The sequence below is a fragment of the Oncorhynchus nerka genome, linkage group LG20, assembly GCF_034236695.1.
Source record: "Oncorhynchus nerka isolate Pitt River linkage group LG20, Oner_Uvic_2.0, whole genome shotgun sequence".
NCBI classification, from domain to species: Eukaryota; Metazoa; Chordata; class Actinopteri; order Salmoniformes; family Salmonidae; genus Oncorhynchus; species Oncorhynchus nerka.
This window is the reverse complement of record NC_088415.1, coordinates 32450035-32467830: the sequence shown is the minus strand read 5'-3', so window position 1 is coordinate 32467830 and position 17796 is coordinate 32450035.

Below are 17796 nucleotides of genomic sequence, written 5' to 3'. Positions count from 1 at the left end.
AGGATATACACGGCTGTGACGATAACCAAGGAGAGTTCTCTTGGGAGATAATATGGTCAGCATTTGATTGTGAGGAATTCAAGGTCAGGTGAACAAAAGGACTTGAGTTCCTGTATGTTGTTACAATTACACAATGAGTCATTAATCGTGAAACATACACCCCCACCCTTCTTCTTACCGGAGAGATGTTTATTCCTGTTGGCGCGATGCATTGAAAATTCCGTTGACTGTACTGACACTGAGAGCATGTCCCAAGCTAGACATGTTTCCGTGAAACAGAGTATGTTACAATCCCAGATATCTCTTTGGAAAACAACTCTTGCCCTGATTGCGTCGGCTTTGTTTAACTATGGACTAGACATTAGTGAGTAACATACTCTGAAGCGGTGGGTGGTGTGCGCGCATCCGAAGCCTCACTAGAAGACCACTCTGGCACCCTCTCCTCCGGCGTTGTTGTTTTGGGCCGGCCTCTGGCATCAGTTCAAATGCCCTGGGAGGTGCAGACAAAGGATCCACTTTGGGAAAGTTGTATTCCTGGTCGTATGCTGGTTGTGCTGATAAATTGACGTCTCTCTGATATCCAATAGTTCTTCCCGGCTGTATGTAATAACACTTAAGCTTTTCTGGGCTAACAATGTAAGAACTACATTGAGGGGGAAAGTATTTGATCCCCTGCTGATTTTGTACGTTTGCCCACTGACAAAGAAATTATCAGTCTATAATTTTAATGTTAGGTTTATTTGAACGCATGTCAAAAATGTTATAAATTGATTTGCATTTTAATGAGGGAAATAAGTATTTGACCCCCTCTCAATCAGATAGATTTCTGGCTCCCAGGTGTCTTTTATACAGGTAACGAGCTGAGATTAGGAGCACACTCTTAAAGCACATTACGGTCCTGGAGTGGCCTAGCCAGTCTCCAGACCTTAATCCCATAGAAACTCTGTGGAGGGAGCTGAAGGTTTGAGTTGCCAAACGTTAGCCTCAAAACCTTAATGACTTGGAGAAGATCTGCGAAGATCTGCAAAGAGGAGTGGGACAAAATCCCTCCTGAGATGTGTGCAAATCTGGTGGCCAACTACAAGAAATGTCTGACCTCTGTGATTGCCAACAAGGGTTTTGCCACCAAGTACTAAATCATGTTTTTCAGAGGAGTCAAATACTTATTTCCCTCATTAAAATGCAAATCAATTTATAACATTTTTGACATGTGTTTTTCTGGATTTTTGTTGTTGTTATTCTGTCTCTCACTGTTCAAATAAACATACCATTAAAATTATAGACTGATCATTTCTTTGTCAGTGGGCAAACGTACAAAATCAGCAGGGGATCAAATACTTTTTCCCCTCACTGTAAAACATTAAAAAATCATAATACTGCACAGTTTTCTAAGGACTAGAAGCGAAGCTTCCATCTCTATCGGCGCTATCTTCCTTCTGACAGTGTCACCAGTAAAGAACCACCACACCATCACACCTCCTCCTCCATGCTTCACAGTGGGAACAACACATGCAGAGATCATTCGTTCACCTACTCTGCGTCTTTTCTTCTTATTGGTGTCCTTTAGTAGTGGTGTCTTTGCAGAAATTCAACCATGAAGGCCAGATTCACGCAGTCTCCTCTGAACAGTTGATGTTGAGATGTGTCTGATACTTGAAGTCTGTGAAGCATTTATTTGGGCTGCAATTTCTGAGGCTGGTAACTCTAACTCAGGGTCTTCCTTTCCTGTGGCAGTCCTCATGGGAGCCAGTTCCATCATAGCGTATGATGCACTTGAAGAAACTTTCAAAGTTCATGATATTTTACGCATTGACTGACCTTCATGTTAAAGTAATGATGGACAGCTGTATCTCTTTGCTTATTTGAGCTGTTCTTGCCATAATATGGACTTGGTCATTTACCAAATAGGGCTATCTTCTGTATACCACCCTTACCATGTCACAACACAACTTATTGGCTCAAACGCATGAACTTTTAACAAGGCACACCTGCTAAAACTTCTTGGTGACAGGGGGCAGTATTTTCACATCCGGATGAAATGCATGCCCAAATTCAACTGCCTGCTACTCATCCCCAGAAGATAAAATGTGCATATTATTAGTAGATTTGGATAGGAAACACTCCGAAGTTTCTAAAACTGTTTGAATCATGTCTGTGAGTATAACAGAACTTATTTAGCAGGCTAAGCATTCAGATTTTCTTTTTGAGGTCACTCTCTTTTTAATGGGTTTTCATTGGGAATGCAGATTTCTAAGGGACCTTCTTGCAGTTCCTACCACTTCCACTGGATGTCAACAGTCTTTAGAAATTGGTTGAGGTTCTTCCTTTGAGAAATGAAGAAGTAGCCCTGTTCAGAACGAGGGTCACTTGTAGTGTACTGTTTGTTAGAGGCGCGTGGCCAGAAAGCGTGCTACAGTTTGTTTTCCTCCTGTATTGAACACAGATCATCCCGTTTTCAATTTGATCGATTATTTACGTTAAAAAATACCTAATGTTGTATTACAAAAGTAGTTTGAAATGTTTTGGCAAAGTTAACAGGTAACTTTTGAGATATTTTGTAGTTACGTTGGGCACGTTGGAACCGGTGTTTTTCTGGATCAAACATGCGCCAAATAAATGGACATTTTGGATATACATCGACGGAATTAATCGAATAAAAGGACCATTTGTGATGTTTATGGGACATATTGGAGTGCCAACAAAAGAAGCTCGTCAAAGGTAAGGCATTAATTATATTTTTATTTCTGCGTTTTGTGTCGTGCCTGCAGGGTTGAAATATGCTTTTCTCTCTTTGTTTACGGAGGTGCTATCCTCAGATAATAGCATTGTTTGCTTTCGCCGAAAAGCCTTTTTAAAATCTGACTTGTTGGCTGGATTCACAACAAGAGTAGCTTTAATTTGGTATCTTACATGTGTGATTTCATGAAAGTTTGATTTTATAGTAATTTATTTGAATTCACTGGCTTTTGGCCAGGTGGGACACTAGCGTCCCACAGATCCCAGAGAGGTTAATTGAAATGCATTCCAGGTGACTACCTCTGGAAGCTGGTTGAGAGAATGCCAAAAATGTGCAAAGCTGTCGTCAAGGCAAAGGGTGGCTACTTTGAAGAATCTCAAGGACACTTCTTTGGTTATTGTAGAATGTAGAAAATAGTAAAAATAAAGAAAAAACCCTTAGTAGGTGTGTCAAAACTTTTGACTAGTACTGTACATGCTTGTCACAAACGTCGTCAGGGAAATGACCGGACAAAGGTGCAGCGTGATGAGTGTACATTATCCTTTATTAAGAATGTTGCCAACAAAACAAGAAACACCAAAAACGACCGTGAAGCTGACTAGGGCTATACAGGCCACTAACACAGACAACTACCCACAACTAAGGTGGCAAAACAGGCTGCCTGAGTATGATTCCCAATCAAAGACAACGATAGACAGCTGTCCCTGATTGAGAACCATACCCGGCCAAAACATAAAACAGAAAACATAGAAATAAAGAAACTATAATGCCCACCCTAGTCCCACCTTGGCCAAAATAGAGAATAAAAGCCTCTCTATGGCCAGGGTGTGAGAATGCTGTAATAATAATATGTGCAATTTAGTGGACACTTTTATCCAAAGCGACTTACAGTCATGCGTGCAAACATTTTACATATGGGTGGTCCCGGGAATCAAACCCATTACCCTGGCGTTAAAAGCACCATGCTATACCAACTGAGTTACAAAGGACCACTACATCAGATGAAACCTACAAGCTATGAGTTTGATGTAGCACGTATGTCCTAATATGTATACCACAAGTGCACATGCTATCAACACAGGGAGCGACTCCAGAGAGGGTCCACGGTGAGATGAGATCCCCTTCTATGACTACATGAGCCATCTAAAACAGACAGACAGGGAGAGAAGGAGGGCAGGTGTGATCTTGGCCATCTACTCTTCTGTGTACTTAGTCCTCCATATGCTGATTTCCTCTTCTTTCCCACAAGCCTGCGTTCACATCAATAATACACAAGCACATAGCAAATATATGAATTATATTAAAATCAAATCCAATTGTATTTGTTACATGTACCGAATATAATAGGTGTAGACTTTACCGTTAAATGCGTACTGACGAGCCATTTCCCAGCAATGCAGAGTTAAAAAGTAATACAAATTAGCACAAAATGTAAAAGGAAATAGTAACACAATAAAATAACAATAACGAGACTATATACAAGGAGTACCGGTACCGTGTCAATGTGCTGGGTGTACGAGATAGTTGAGGTAATTGAGGTAATATATACATGTATGTAGTGGTAAAAGTGACTACGCGATCGGATAGATAATTAACAGGGTAGCAGCGTATGTGAAGAGAGTGAAGGAGTGTGAAACAGTGTGTGTGTGTGCGTGCGAGTGAGCAGGTAGAGTCAGTGCAAATAGATGCAATAATAAATCAATGCAATAATCAGGGTGGCCATTTGATTAACTGTTCTTCGGGGCAAGTCATTTAGACAGGTTACCTTGGCGTTCTTGGGCACAGGGACTGGTGGTCTGCTTGGAAATGTACTGCAGGTATTACAGACTGGGTCAGGGAGAGGTTGAACATGTCAGTGAAGACACTTGCAAGCTGGTCAGCGCATGCTCTGAGTACGTGTCCTGGTAATCCCTCTATTACAAGGGTTGTTGCTGTTCGGACTACAGCGTCTCTGATTCTTCATTCAGGTATGACTATGTTATGTCCTCTATGGGTCGGGAATTGGAATATTAAATTGTATCTGTATTATAAATGCTGCTTGCATTTTCAGCCTTAGACATTTTAAAATACCAGAATTTGTTTACCAACTGAAATGACTGACCAATTGCTTTGCAATACTGATGAAGTAAGGAGATTGGAAATTGGAAGGTTTAATGAGATTTTCACAAAGTGTCCGTCTAGCGGTTTGAGCCAAGATTAAATTGACACACTATGATTAAAATGAATTGACCTGTGAAATGACTGTGTCCCTCAACAGTCAGAGATTGATGAATATGGGGGGTGGGTGGGGGGTGGGGGGTAGAGATGGTGCGAGGATAAAGCAGAGACATGGCAGTTGGCTGAAAAGCTTTGAACTCCTCAACAATCACCTAATGGGAGTGAGAAAGCTAGTGCACCAAGGGCACAGGCGGGACATAGATGCTCCCATGCATCATGGAACAACCCAAGACATTACAGTTACCAACTGTAAATAGGTATGGAGGTCCCTGACATGGCATGGCTAGGATGACCCCAGTGGTTGAAGCTAGCAAAAAGTAAAGAATCCTAAAATCGGACCTCTTCAAAGGAACTCGACACATCAAGTACAAGTATCCAGGCTGCATCACATCCGGCCGTGTTTGGGAGTCCCATAGAGCGGCGCACTATTGGCCCAGCGTCATCTGAGTTTGGCCGGGGTAGGCCGTCATTGTAAATAAGAATTTGTTCTTCACTGACTTGCCTAGTTAAATAAAGGTTCAATCTTTTTTTTTAAGTTCCACAATGGGACAAGGGACTGCAGAGGACATAGGAAGAAATCCAACAATTTCTCAAAAAAGTCCTGGAAAAAGTCCCACTGTAAAACAGTCAGAAAATGGTTGTGATAGACAAACAACACAGGCAGAACGGTCAGAGCTGGGGACAGACTAGCATTGTCATAAAGGACAACAACAAAATAATACTTTTTAAACATTACAAGGAAAATGACAGCAGGAACTATAGGCCAGTAAGTGGGACATTATTTTCACCTCTCTCTCTCTCTCTCTTTTATTAATTTATTCAACCAGATGTGCCGAAGCAACATTTACCCTGTGGACAACAAGTTGTAGCGACAAGCTACAGGATATTATTCACATCCAGACAATTATTATTTGTACGGTGCAACCTTTGCCACTACGACTTGTTATTATGCATATCACTTTTTTCCCAGTTGGTGGTGACAAAGCATAAAGTGAAACGTAGCATGAAAATATAATTAATATGCAAATCAGTCATGAAAATGACTGCTGTAGACATGCAGTATCGTCTCTGTCACATACCATCCTTTGGTTTGGTTGAAATTCAAATCCCCAGTTGGGATACTTATGTGACTGTGCGCCTCAGACACATCTTCAAAGGGAATACTATTCATATCAACAGGCTAAAAAAAAAAACTACCAAGTTATATTTTTTATAAATGAGTGAAAATGAAAATGAAAATCATGCATAATATCCTACCAGGCACAAAAAAGTTGAGCCAACATTGTTTCAATGTTATTCCTCCATTTCTGAATGCATCATATTGGGTCATGGTTTTCATTTAATTAAAAAAGTTATCAACACAAAGTACAGTGTTCTAACATCAATTTCACTATAGGTTTAATGCATGAAACTCCAAAATGATTTGACATAAAACAGAAACCAGATGCCTTTGTGCGTATATATTGATATAATAACCACTAAGTAAACTTGGATTCACTGATGATATGGTGTGTGGTCCTCCCACTACAACTCGGGAAAGCATGCAGTTTATTAAGCTACAGATAAAAGAAATGATGATAAACTTCACAGGGTGGTGAAAGTCAACGGTGAGGAAACATTGCCCACAATTTAATGCAAATGCAATGGAAAATCACGTCAAACACTTATCATCAAAACAGTATCATGCTTTTAAAACATTGTTTTACCTTATGGTGATTGATTAATTTGAAGAAAGGTTGAAACTGAGTGGAAAACATGGTCGTTGTGGATGTTTTGTCAAAGCCAAACACAATGAGTGTGGGTAATTACACTGGGCCCTGTGTTCTAAGGTGATGATTCATTCAAAGCATTTAAGACGTTGCATGTAGAACACACAAACGCATATTGCAGCTTATACAGACGTATAGGCCTATATATGAGCCCAAAGCCAGAAAACAACTGAATTAAAATAATGATTGTGCAGTTATACAATACATAGCCTAATAGCCTGCTGCATATTACATAAATCATTTATCATTGAAGGATTCAGGGAATGTCTTACTGACACCATCATATATGGAGTGAAGAAATGATTTTCTACTTCAGTGCTTTTCGATTTGAGAAATGTGCGCTGCTTTAAAAATGATATCAGATAAATCATTCAGTATTGGTTGAAGTCTGGAGAGCTATATATCAAATCAAGTCAAATTGTATTAGTCACATGCCACGAATACAACAGCCCCTAACCAACAATGCAGTTAAAAATAATATGGATAAGAATAAGAAATAAAAGTAACAAGTGGTTAAAGAGCAGCAGTAAAATAACAATAGTGAGACTATATACAGGGGGGTTAGTTGAGGTAATATGTACATGTAGGTAGGAGTTATATTCCTACCTATGTCAGTAGGATTTAAACAGCGATTAAATGTGCTCATTTAGCTTTGTCTTACTTTATAGGCCTGTCTATTGTTTTATGATGTTGCTATAAACCTCGGTTAAAAATGACATTCAAAATTATTTTCAGTTTGTATAGTTTTGCAGCACTACAATGTACTTCATTCAGGCAGCATACCGTTTTAAATGTACACTGAACAACAATATAAATGCAACATGCAACCATTTCAAAGATCTAAATGGGTTACAGTTCATATGAGGAAATCAGCTAAACAAAATAAATTCATTAGGCCCTAATCAATGGATTTCAGAAGACTGGGAATACAGATATGCTGGTCACAGATACCTTTAAAAAAGGGCCTCACAATGGGCGTCAAGGTCTCTTCAAGGTATTTCTGTGCATTCAAATTTCCATTGATTAAAGTCCAATGGTGGCGAGCTTTACACCACTCCAGCCAACGCTTGGCATTGTGCATGGTGATCTTAGGCTTGCATGCAGCTGATCGGCCATGGAAACCCATTTATGAACACTTCTTGTGCTGACGTTGCTTCCAGAGTAGTGATGGGTTGTTTGCGAATGAGTCAGCTCTAAGAGCCGGCTCTTGTAGGTGAACGTTGGGAGCCGGCTCTTGTAGGTGAACGTTGGGAGCCGGCTCTTGTAGGTGAACGTTGGGAGCCGGCTCACATATCAGAAGAGCCGAATTTATTTAGAAAAATATTTCAAAATTATGATATGAATAATCAAAAGATTTAAATGAATAGAATTAACTAATTCAAAGAACGAAAAAATAAATAAAATAATGTAGGCCTAAATGCTCAAGCACGCACACATTCGTTCTGACTGTCTGTTCAGACTAACAGACTCACCTGTTAGCCTGTCAATCAGACACACAGTGTCAACCAATGAACAAAAGATGCGTGAGGGAGAGCGTTTCTGCTAGTGATAGTGGTTGATAATTGTTACATTTATATGCACTTTATTTATATACATAAAAAAAAAGGTATACTTTAAATGCACATGTGTAATAGCATCCTTACTTTTTACATTCATTTCAGTTTGTGGGATGTTGCAGTTCTGCAAATTGTCATTTATTTTTCTTTGATATGGTGCAATATTCTATTATGCTGTTCAGATTGTATTAGTTTTGAATGGTTAGATTTATATGCACTTTGTTTATATACATTAAAAAGTTATACTTTAAATGCAAATGTTTAATACCATTATTTTTCATAACAAACCAAATACATTGTGGTTAAGGTAGAGTATGATTTCATTGAATAATTGAATTAGAATTGTTTCAACACCAATCATAGTCAAACTATCGCAAACTGTTTGACTTGAAAAAATACAAAACATATCTTTTTTAAAGAGCTGTTTGGGAGCCAAAAGAGCCGGTTCTTTTTGGTGAGCTGAGCCGAACGAGCCGGCTCACTGAAAAGAGCCGGAATGCCTATCACTATTCCAGAGGCAGTTTGGAACTTGTTAGTGAGTGTTGCAACCGAGGACAGATGATTTTTACGTGCTGCGCATTTCAGCACTTGGTAGTTCCGTTCTGTGACCTTCTGTGGCCCACCACTTCTTGGTTGAGCCGTTGTTGCTCCTAAACAGTTCCACTTTACAATAACAGCACTTACGGTTGACCGGGGCAGCTCTAGCAGGGTAGAAATTTGACGAACTGACTTGTTGGAAAGGTGGCATCCTATGACGGTGCCACATTGAAGGTCACTGAGCTCTTCAGTAAGGCCATTCTACTGCAAATGTTTGTCTATGGATATTGCATGGCTGTGTGCTCAATTTTATACACTTTTCAGCAATGGGTGTGGCTGAAATAGCCAGATCCACTCATTTGAAGGGGTGTCCACATACTTTTGTATATATAGCGTATCTCTTTCATCCAGGTGACTTTTAAATTAAGTCACTTGTACATGGAAGATGAGGTTGCTATGGTCACTAAATTGAATTACACTTTAAGCACCCATTTGCTTTGTCCTTTCACTTTCTCCTTGCTGGTATTGTCATCGGCACAATACAAATTCAACCTAAAAAAAACAGCAGTGAAGAAATCATATTGCCCTCTGCAGGAAAGCCTTATTGGATGAGCATACAGTATGAACAGAGATACCAAGGTACGGTAGTCATGTAGTCATGCAATCGTGGACGACTGGAAGCATTCAGGAGTAGTTCAGCAGACATTTTTTGAAAATATGATTCGCAACAAAACATGACACATTTATCCCTGGTGGAATTGGCATTAGTGACGCACCTGAATATGTGAAATTGTTAGTGTCCTGTCTTCACAATGCCAAAATGATAATAGGGGAACCTTGTGTCAGACAAAACCCTTCAAAGAACACCAGCCCTCACTGTAAGATTCGTAGTCAGTGCGATTCACAGAAAATGATAAACAACAACCATAATGGCAGGGCATGAGCTGAAAATGGGTTTAGTGGATTGGACCAGCAGCATGAAGTCCCATATAAAACATACCCCCCTCTGCAGAGCTATCTGCTGGGTAGCCTAACCCCTCTGAGTGTGTACATAGTGGAGAGGGGAATGATGGGAACACAGGGCCCAGTGTAATTACCCACACTCGACTATTGGACATGTGTTACACTGATAAGCCCTCTGTTCATTTATCTCTCTTAAAAATCAGTTGGCCTTCAGAAAGTTGGCTTAAGGGCTTGGCATGGACAAGATGCCTGGATTGGCATCACACTGAGCACAAACTGGTCTTTCATTCCATGGATCCCCTCTTATTCTTTCTTCCTCTCTTTCTGTTTCCATTCAGCGTTTCCATAGTTAATATGACTGCTGATTTCAAGGTCATCTGCAGCAACCGCTAGAGTTATCCTATTGCCCAGGGAAATACTGTATATTTCTAGCTCACTGCAGCTAGGCCAACACACAAGTACGTATATGTGTTGTCATTATGTATTCAGGTCATGTCACTTGTCTGACAGAGAAACACGAGTTGGAAGAACAGAGAGAGTCAAGCTAAATGAAAGAGCTTCGTAATGGATGTTTCTGGGCCTTCTAAGCTCTGTAGCTGAATTTCAAATGCATACTAATCTCTGCCATTATGAATTCCATGTGAAATGTTGATGAACACAAAACAATTCTCAAAAGTACCTCATCTTGAGAATCAATGCAGAAAGGGATAGAGGGATAGAGATGGCCAGCCTCCCAACAAGGCAGTCAAAGTCCATTCTCCTTAGAGCTATGGCAAACAATTACTTTGGTTCCAATTACTCTTGACACGTTCCCTAAATGTGATAAATTGCAGTAGTGGGTGGAAATAACATTCTAAACTTCATTAGATACATTTTGTTTTGTTCCCCCCCAAACTTTAAAACATAATGAATTGATTCGAAGTTCTCTCTGCTCTTAATTACTGTACTTTTTGGATGTTTTTAAATTAAAGATGTGGTTGAGGATGAATTGATTTATTTCCTGTAAGATTCTAAGCAGAATGAGCCAACCCACACCGCGCTCTCTCTCTCTCTCTCTCTCTCTCTCTCTCTCTCTCTCTCTCTCTCTCTCTCTCTCTCTCTCTCTCTCTCTCTCTCTCTCTCTCTCTCACACACACATGCAAGGATGCACGCAAGAACACACACAGACACACCCTTGTGTTTTCTCTTTCAATACATGCATGTAACATAATGATACTAACACCTAAAAAACAGTAACAATTTCAGGCAGATTACTATAGAAAAGGGTTTCTTTCAGAGCTGCAGTGCACTGCGTGTTGAGTGTGACGTACTGACTCAAGTGATTCTGACAGTAGCGAAGCACACGGCAAAAGCATGAAAAGTGAAAGTGTTGATGCCTCATTGTTCATGCACAGTGGAAAACACTGCTCCTGCTCATTCACATGCATGAGCTTATCTGCCTTTGTTGAGACAGCAGCCCACAAGGATTCTCCTGAAATCAATTTACCAAGCCTGGGCCAAGGCGCTGATCAACAATTTAGAGACTATCGATTTAAGGGCTGCAGGGACTGGTTAACTGGTATATTAGGAGTCTTCGTGCTAGGCTGGTTCAATACTCCATATAGAGAAGGTATAGATTATGAACATCTCCAGATGCCGAGCAAGACAAGAAAAGGAGCATCACATATCTCCTGGGGGTATTTTAATCAGGGTTTGTTAGTGAATGCTGATTGCTATTGCACAACAAAAATGCCCCTATGAACATTTGTGTGATGAATTTCGACCTTCTGCTTATCAAACCAGTATGATGGAAATATCATTTTTCCAACCGAGAGCTACTTCATTCTCTGCATGGCTTTGACTCTTTGCTTTGACTCTCTTGCTCTCCCTCTGCCTGTGTGAGGGAGGGTTGCCATGCAACAGCCTTATAAAACAGAGATCATCCAGTAACGCTACCTGGCATTAATCAGCATACTCACTGAGCCATGAATCATCATCAGCCATGCATTACAGAGCCTTGAGACAGCCTCTCAGGTAGGTGTAAAGAAGGGCAATTAGACCTAAGCCCATTGGCTATGCATGCAGGCCCTTTGCTTAGCTGCACACTCTCAGGGAAAAGTGTGAATGAAAAACAACACATATATATATACTATATAGTATTGGAGCACAATACTATATAGATGTAGGATCTACATTTGAGCCAGTTTGCTACAGCAGGAATATAATCCTGCAGCAACAGGAAATGTGAATTATTCATATAGATTATAATTCATGGACATTTTTTTGTAGGAATTGATACGTTTTTTGTAAGTGGAAATTACAAACTTCAGAAGCCTTTTTAAACCTTAAATACACTACAGGTTTACATTTCCTGCATTTCAGGAATGTTCTCCTGCAAGAAGGTGATCAAATGAAGATCCTACATTGGTAGCAGCCACACTTATCTCTTTGATCGGGTAATTGACCAACCTGACCACTTTTCCCTGTCTCTCCCCTGCCTCCTCTTTGTGTAATATTGATCATTCGTGGCCCCTTAGTTCTTAAGTAAGGGTTTGTGGAGGCACAGGTGACTGTAAACCTTATCTGAATCCCACAGCTGTGTCCCCATCGCCGGCTGGATCATCTGTCGACAGAAAGTTTAGTTGGGGGTATTTAAAATTAGATTTAACATCTATCATTTCCCTGGGCTGAATGGGTTTGTGTCAGCGCATGGCAGGGGCAATCCTTCACCGGGCGTCCGTCTGTCCCAGCTCAATAGCCCATCAGTCAAGCCTGCGAGAGCAGCAAGGTGACAGAAAGGACCAGCTGTGAGAGGAGGGACACGGGAGATAAAATATCACCACGGGACAAACCACAAACAATTTGAGAAATAAAACACAAAAGATGCCTCTGGACAAGTGAAGCAAATGTCAACGATATCAAAAGCTTCCCTTTGGAGCTCTCAGGAGAATCCACAGAAAGGGTCCTGACAGGTGTCTGTGGTAAATGGTTAGGTTGAAGATGGCAGGACAAGTTATGATTCCATGTGGAAGCTTCGAAAATAAACAGATTCGTGGAAGCAACGCAGTTGCTAACTAGTATAGCTGGTCCCAGAGGCATGTCTGGTCCCAGAGCCATGTCTGGTCCCAGAGGCATGTCTGGTCCCAGAGGCATGTCTGGTCCCAGAGGCATGTCTGGTCCCAGAGGCATGTCTGGTCCCAGAGGCATGTCTGGTCCCAGAGCCATGTCTGGTCCCAGAGCCATGTCTGGTCCCAGAGCCATATCTGGTCCCAGAGCCATATCTGGTCCCAGAGCCATATCTGGTCCCAGAGCCATATCTGGTCCCAGAGCCATATCGGGACTTGTTGTGACATGGAGTTATGAGAATTGGAAATAGAATCCTCTTGGCTTAACCTTTGTCATCTTCAACCTAGGTCAATGAGAAACGGGAAGGGAGATAAAGGATGTTATATGTCTGTTCTACAAGGCCTCAGCCCTCAGCCAAGCGATACATCACAGTAAAGGTAAAGCTTGTCTGAACCCTAATCCCAAGTGATAATTCTTCCCATCATGCCACCTCTCCTGGTACAGTTAAAAGGTAGATCCCCCACTTCCTATTCTTAAAGTCATCAGAATAGCAATCTATTTTGAACAGGATGGTTTTGTAAATCAGTGAGTTAACCATGCGGCTGTGTATGATGACAGATAGAGTATAATAAATATTAAAAGCCATGACTTTTCCCTGAAAGATACATTTCTTGATATTATGGGGAAACAGGTAGAATTCAACATTTTGAATTCAACTAAATCTGAACTACCGGTAAGATCTAGTCACTTCCTGTAAATCCTTCTAGCAGGTTCCACATGTAATGACCACTTTGTCTTTGCTCCCCTCTCTCTCTCTGCTGTACTCACAGAGGTGATAGATAAGAGAAGACTAGCGAGTATTTGAACAGTTGAAGCTACTGCAGTATATAGAGGTCTGACAGTATGTCAAAGCTGAGAAATGGATTATACAGAACTTGTAACTTAAATTAAATTTATGAATCTAGCAGCAGATCTCAGAATATCATTATGAAAAAGTTTGCAGTGGTCTTTTGGTCCATCAGAAAGACATTTTTTTTATGTCAATAGATTATTACTGTATATTATGTACTATTTTTAACAATTATGTATTTCAATGACATCAGAAAATGTATTAATTTGTGCATGTAACTAGTTTGTTTGATGTTGTGTTTGTTAAATTGAATCGATCATAATCTGTCAACAAACACTATGTAACCAACATTAAGTTCCCTCTGCAGTGGATAGTGAGGACATCTCTCCAGTTTACACAATATGATCTAGAGTTATTTCACTCTCGTTGTTGCATATTCTTGATTTACAATATGTGTGTGTGTTTGTGTATGTGTATATGTGTGTGTGTGTGTGTGTGTGTGTGTGTGTGTTTGCATGTATGTGTGAGTGCCAGCCTGTCTCTGGCTGTACATGCATCTCCTACAGCATCTGTAAGCTAGGTTTTTTCAATCCGTTGCTATGGAACATACATAAGATCAGCCTATTTTAACCTCAAGCAGCTTATTGGCTTTGTCTTGAGAGATGTGGCAGACCTGACAGGTTGTTGACATGGAGCTCAACATGCAGAATGAGTCCATGCCTCAGTTCTACTGAAGCCATGGGCTTTGTTCCAATCACCTTTGAGACTATAATGATTTTCTTGAGCATACATTCTGCAGGGGTTGGCACTTCAAAATGCCTTTTACACTGCTAATGACTTCATACGCATGTGGTCCTGGACTTAAACATTGCCAATAGATGTGATTAATTCATGATCGTTTAATGGCTAATTGCAGCTAATAAGTAGTCATTAGATCTTAGTTATAAGGCCATCTATCGTCAGAGAGTGTGAACATTAATCACCATGGTCAATAGATTAACTAGAGACTTCAATATCTATAAAACATTTCACGAAGGTACCTTCGGAACAGCTTGAGTTATTGAACTCAAGTAATTATGATCCCTTTGAAATTTCACCATGGCTATGGAGTCAAATGTTTATCTTTTCCCCCCATATTTTGACCTCATCTATGTAACTTGTCCAGAAAATGATAGCATGAAGTCCCCTTTGTGATAACCTATTGTGAGAACAGTTAGGATAGGAAAACATGGATACACCTGTTTTCCTGTCAGTCCAGTACCTGGATGTGTCACTCTCCACACAGGGCAACAAGGTCACTGTTAGCTAACCGCTCCCTCATTACTATAGTAAAACTTACATGAAAGGCAGACGGATGACTGACATACTCACGCTAAATTTGGTCTATATTTTGATTTGACACAAACATGCACAGACGAAACACACACACCAGCACTATCCATCTTCACATGTTCCTGACAAGCAGTTTACCTTTGGATCCATGTCAACAGCGTACCAGCAGAGTTGGCAAACGATGACCTTATGTTCTACAACAGAGACAGGGATGATTGATGACCTCAGCATGTGAGCAATACCTGCAACATGCTCGGTAAAATCCAACAAGCCATCCATCTACAGCTACATTATTCCAAAAGCCTCCCACTAAGTTGCCAGACATGCTTTGCACTTTAATATTTTACTCCAGTATTTTGCGTGCTTCTTTATTATTTGGTGAATGAACCAAATCGTACATTTCATTTGGTTGTAACATTTCAGTGGTTAGAGTGGACAGTGTGTTGATTGAAACAGTTAAACCTCTATAGTGATATTACACAACCTGAAACACTTGGATGATCATGCTGATTTGAGCCGATTTGCCCCCATTTCATGGCTTTCAGCAACAGTTACTACTACTCTCAGCTGATGTCTGAAAGCCAGAGGCCCACACAGATAAACCTGTTTTCCCTGTGATATACTCCCTGCAGTTTGAGCTTGTGCTGCATAGGGAATGGGCAGGAAATGATGATGATATTTCATGTCCATTGATTTCAGAAGAGAGATTTATATAAAGTATAATGTCTATTGATAAGAATGGATTGTTAGCCAGGGTTATGGGCTGGGCTGCTCCCACTCTCACTCCAGTAAAAACAAACTATTACTCTAGAGGGCCTAAATCAATGTCTCATTCATTCTCCTTTAGGTATTATTCTGCTGCACACAAATAAGAAAGTGAATACAAAGGTGGCAGAAAGCGCTCCATACTTTGACTTTTCTTTTAGTCTGTCGACTCAGGAATGAGGGACATTCTAAAAAATAAAAAAAACATCCAAAGCAAAAGCAATTTTACGGACGTACATCTACAACTATTTCACACAACAACAAAATAACGTTTGAATATTGTATACAAGTCTACTTGTGACAATCCACCAAATGACTGGGGTGTTGAAAGACAGCCGTGAAGTAAGTGTAAACAGAAGCATTGTGGTCCAAAGATGTTTAATCAACAGCAGCTACTGACTACGAGGGGTCTTAAAAGGGACGTATTGTGAGAGACAGACAATGTGTGTTGGTGTTACTTGGGCTGTTGCAATGAACTAGGACGTGATTTGGATTGGGCATTTACACTATAAGACTATACATTAGTATGCAAACAAAAGAAGATAATGTAATATACTTGCCTAGTTAAATAAAGGTTCAATAACAAATATACAATGAAAATATCTCATGTGAATACTCCCATGGGCAAAACCCATGGTGTCTGTTGGATGAATAGTAGGAATCGACAACAGACAGCAAAAACAACCAGGGAAAATCTGGAGTAGAATGGGTAATGCCAACAGTGATTTCCAGCTCAAAGAGGAATTGATATAGAATAATTCAACTATCCTCCAGGTGGCTAGCTGGAGTGAAGAGAATCTCCACTCTCTCTGTGAATTGGTTATTAAGACCAAACAGCATGGAGGCATCAACAGGCTGGACAACACAGAGGAATATTAATGGAACACAAAAGTGGAACATCAAACTTCCAATATCATATCTGACACAGTAGACAGAGCAAATATCCGTTATTCCCCTTCTAAAGCAGAGGAAAACAACTCTTGGTGAGAGAGGACAAACAAAAACATATAAGTCACCAAAGTGAAGTAAATGAATCCAAACAAAGTATATAATTGTTCTAATTTCCATAACCTCTGAAATGAACTTTTTATTCTCTCTTCTTTGTGTATGGCACGTTCATTCTCTCTGCTAGTAACTCCTGGCAGAACATTCAACGTTACATTTCCTCTTCTGGCTGCTATCAGGGCATTCAGCGTGAAATTAAAGGGAATGAATTCTGAGTCCAAAATAAATGTGCTCCTCTGATGAGGTTGGAGTTCGTCCAAGCCACTGAGATAAAATGCTTTTACACTTATTTCCCCATCTCCTGCTTATTATTGTTCAAGATTCATGACTCATTCTCTGTGGAAAGGGAACTCTGTGCCAAAAGGAGTTTACTGGAGGAAATCAGACTCATATTTTATTTCCAGTTTTTACACATTTCCTTTTTTTTTTATAGCAGTATAGCTCAGTCCCTAATTATCCAAGTCATCTTTGTCCATTGAAAATACAGATCTAGAGTAGTAGCACACATCCAGTAATTTGTTTCTTTCGTGATATCCTATGACGTTGTATAATGATAAAGACTATCCATTCCTGCCGTTTCAGTGTAGCTCACCTCAACAGAAGAAATCACATCTGTTTGCTAACTCTGTCATCATCTACAGTAAACTACAACAAATTTGGTGACATGTACAGTATGTTCTGACAATGATATAGATTTCCCTCTAGAAGAGGCAGATAGTCTTGCCAAGGCTCAGTGCAGTCAAAAACGAGATTTTACTGTGTTTTATATATATTTACACACTATGAGGTTGGAATAACACTGTGAAATTGTGAAAATGATCATGCCCTTTTAGTGTAAGAGCTGTTTAAAAAGACCACCTGAAATTCTGGCCTATTTTTGTGCGAGGGAGTTTTGGCCTTCCATGGTGACATCACCATGCGGTAAATTAGATAATAGGCCAATAAGAAAGAAAATTCCAAACTTCTCTGCCAATAACAGCTCAAATTCAGTTTACCCTCCCTACTCAAACCACTCCACAG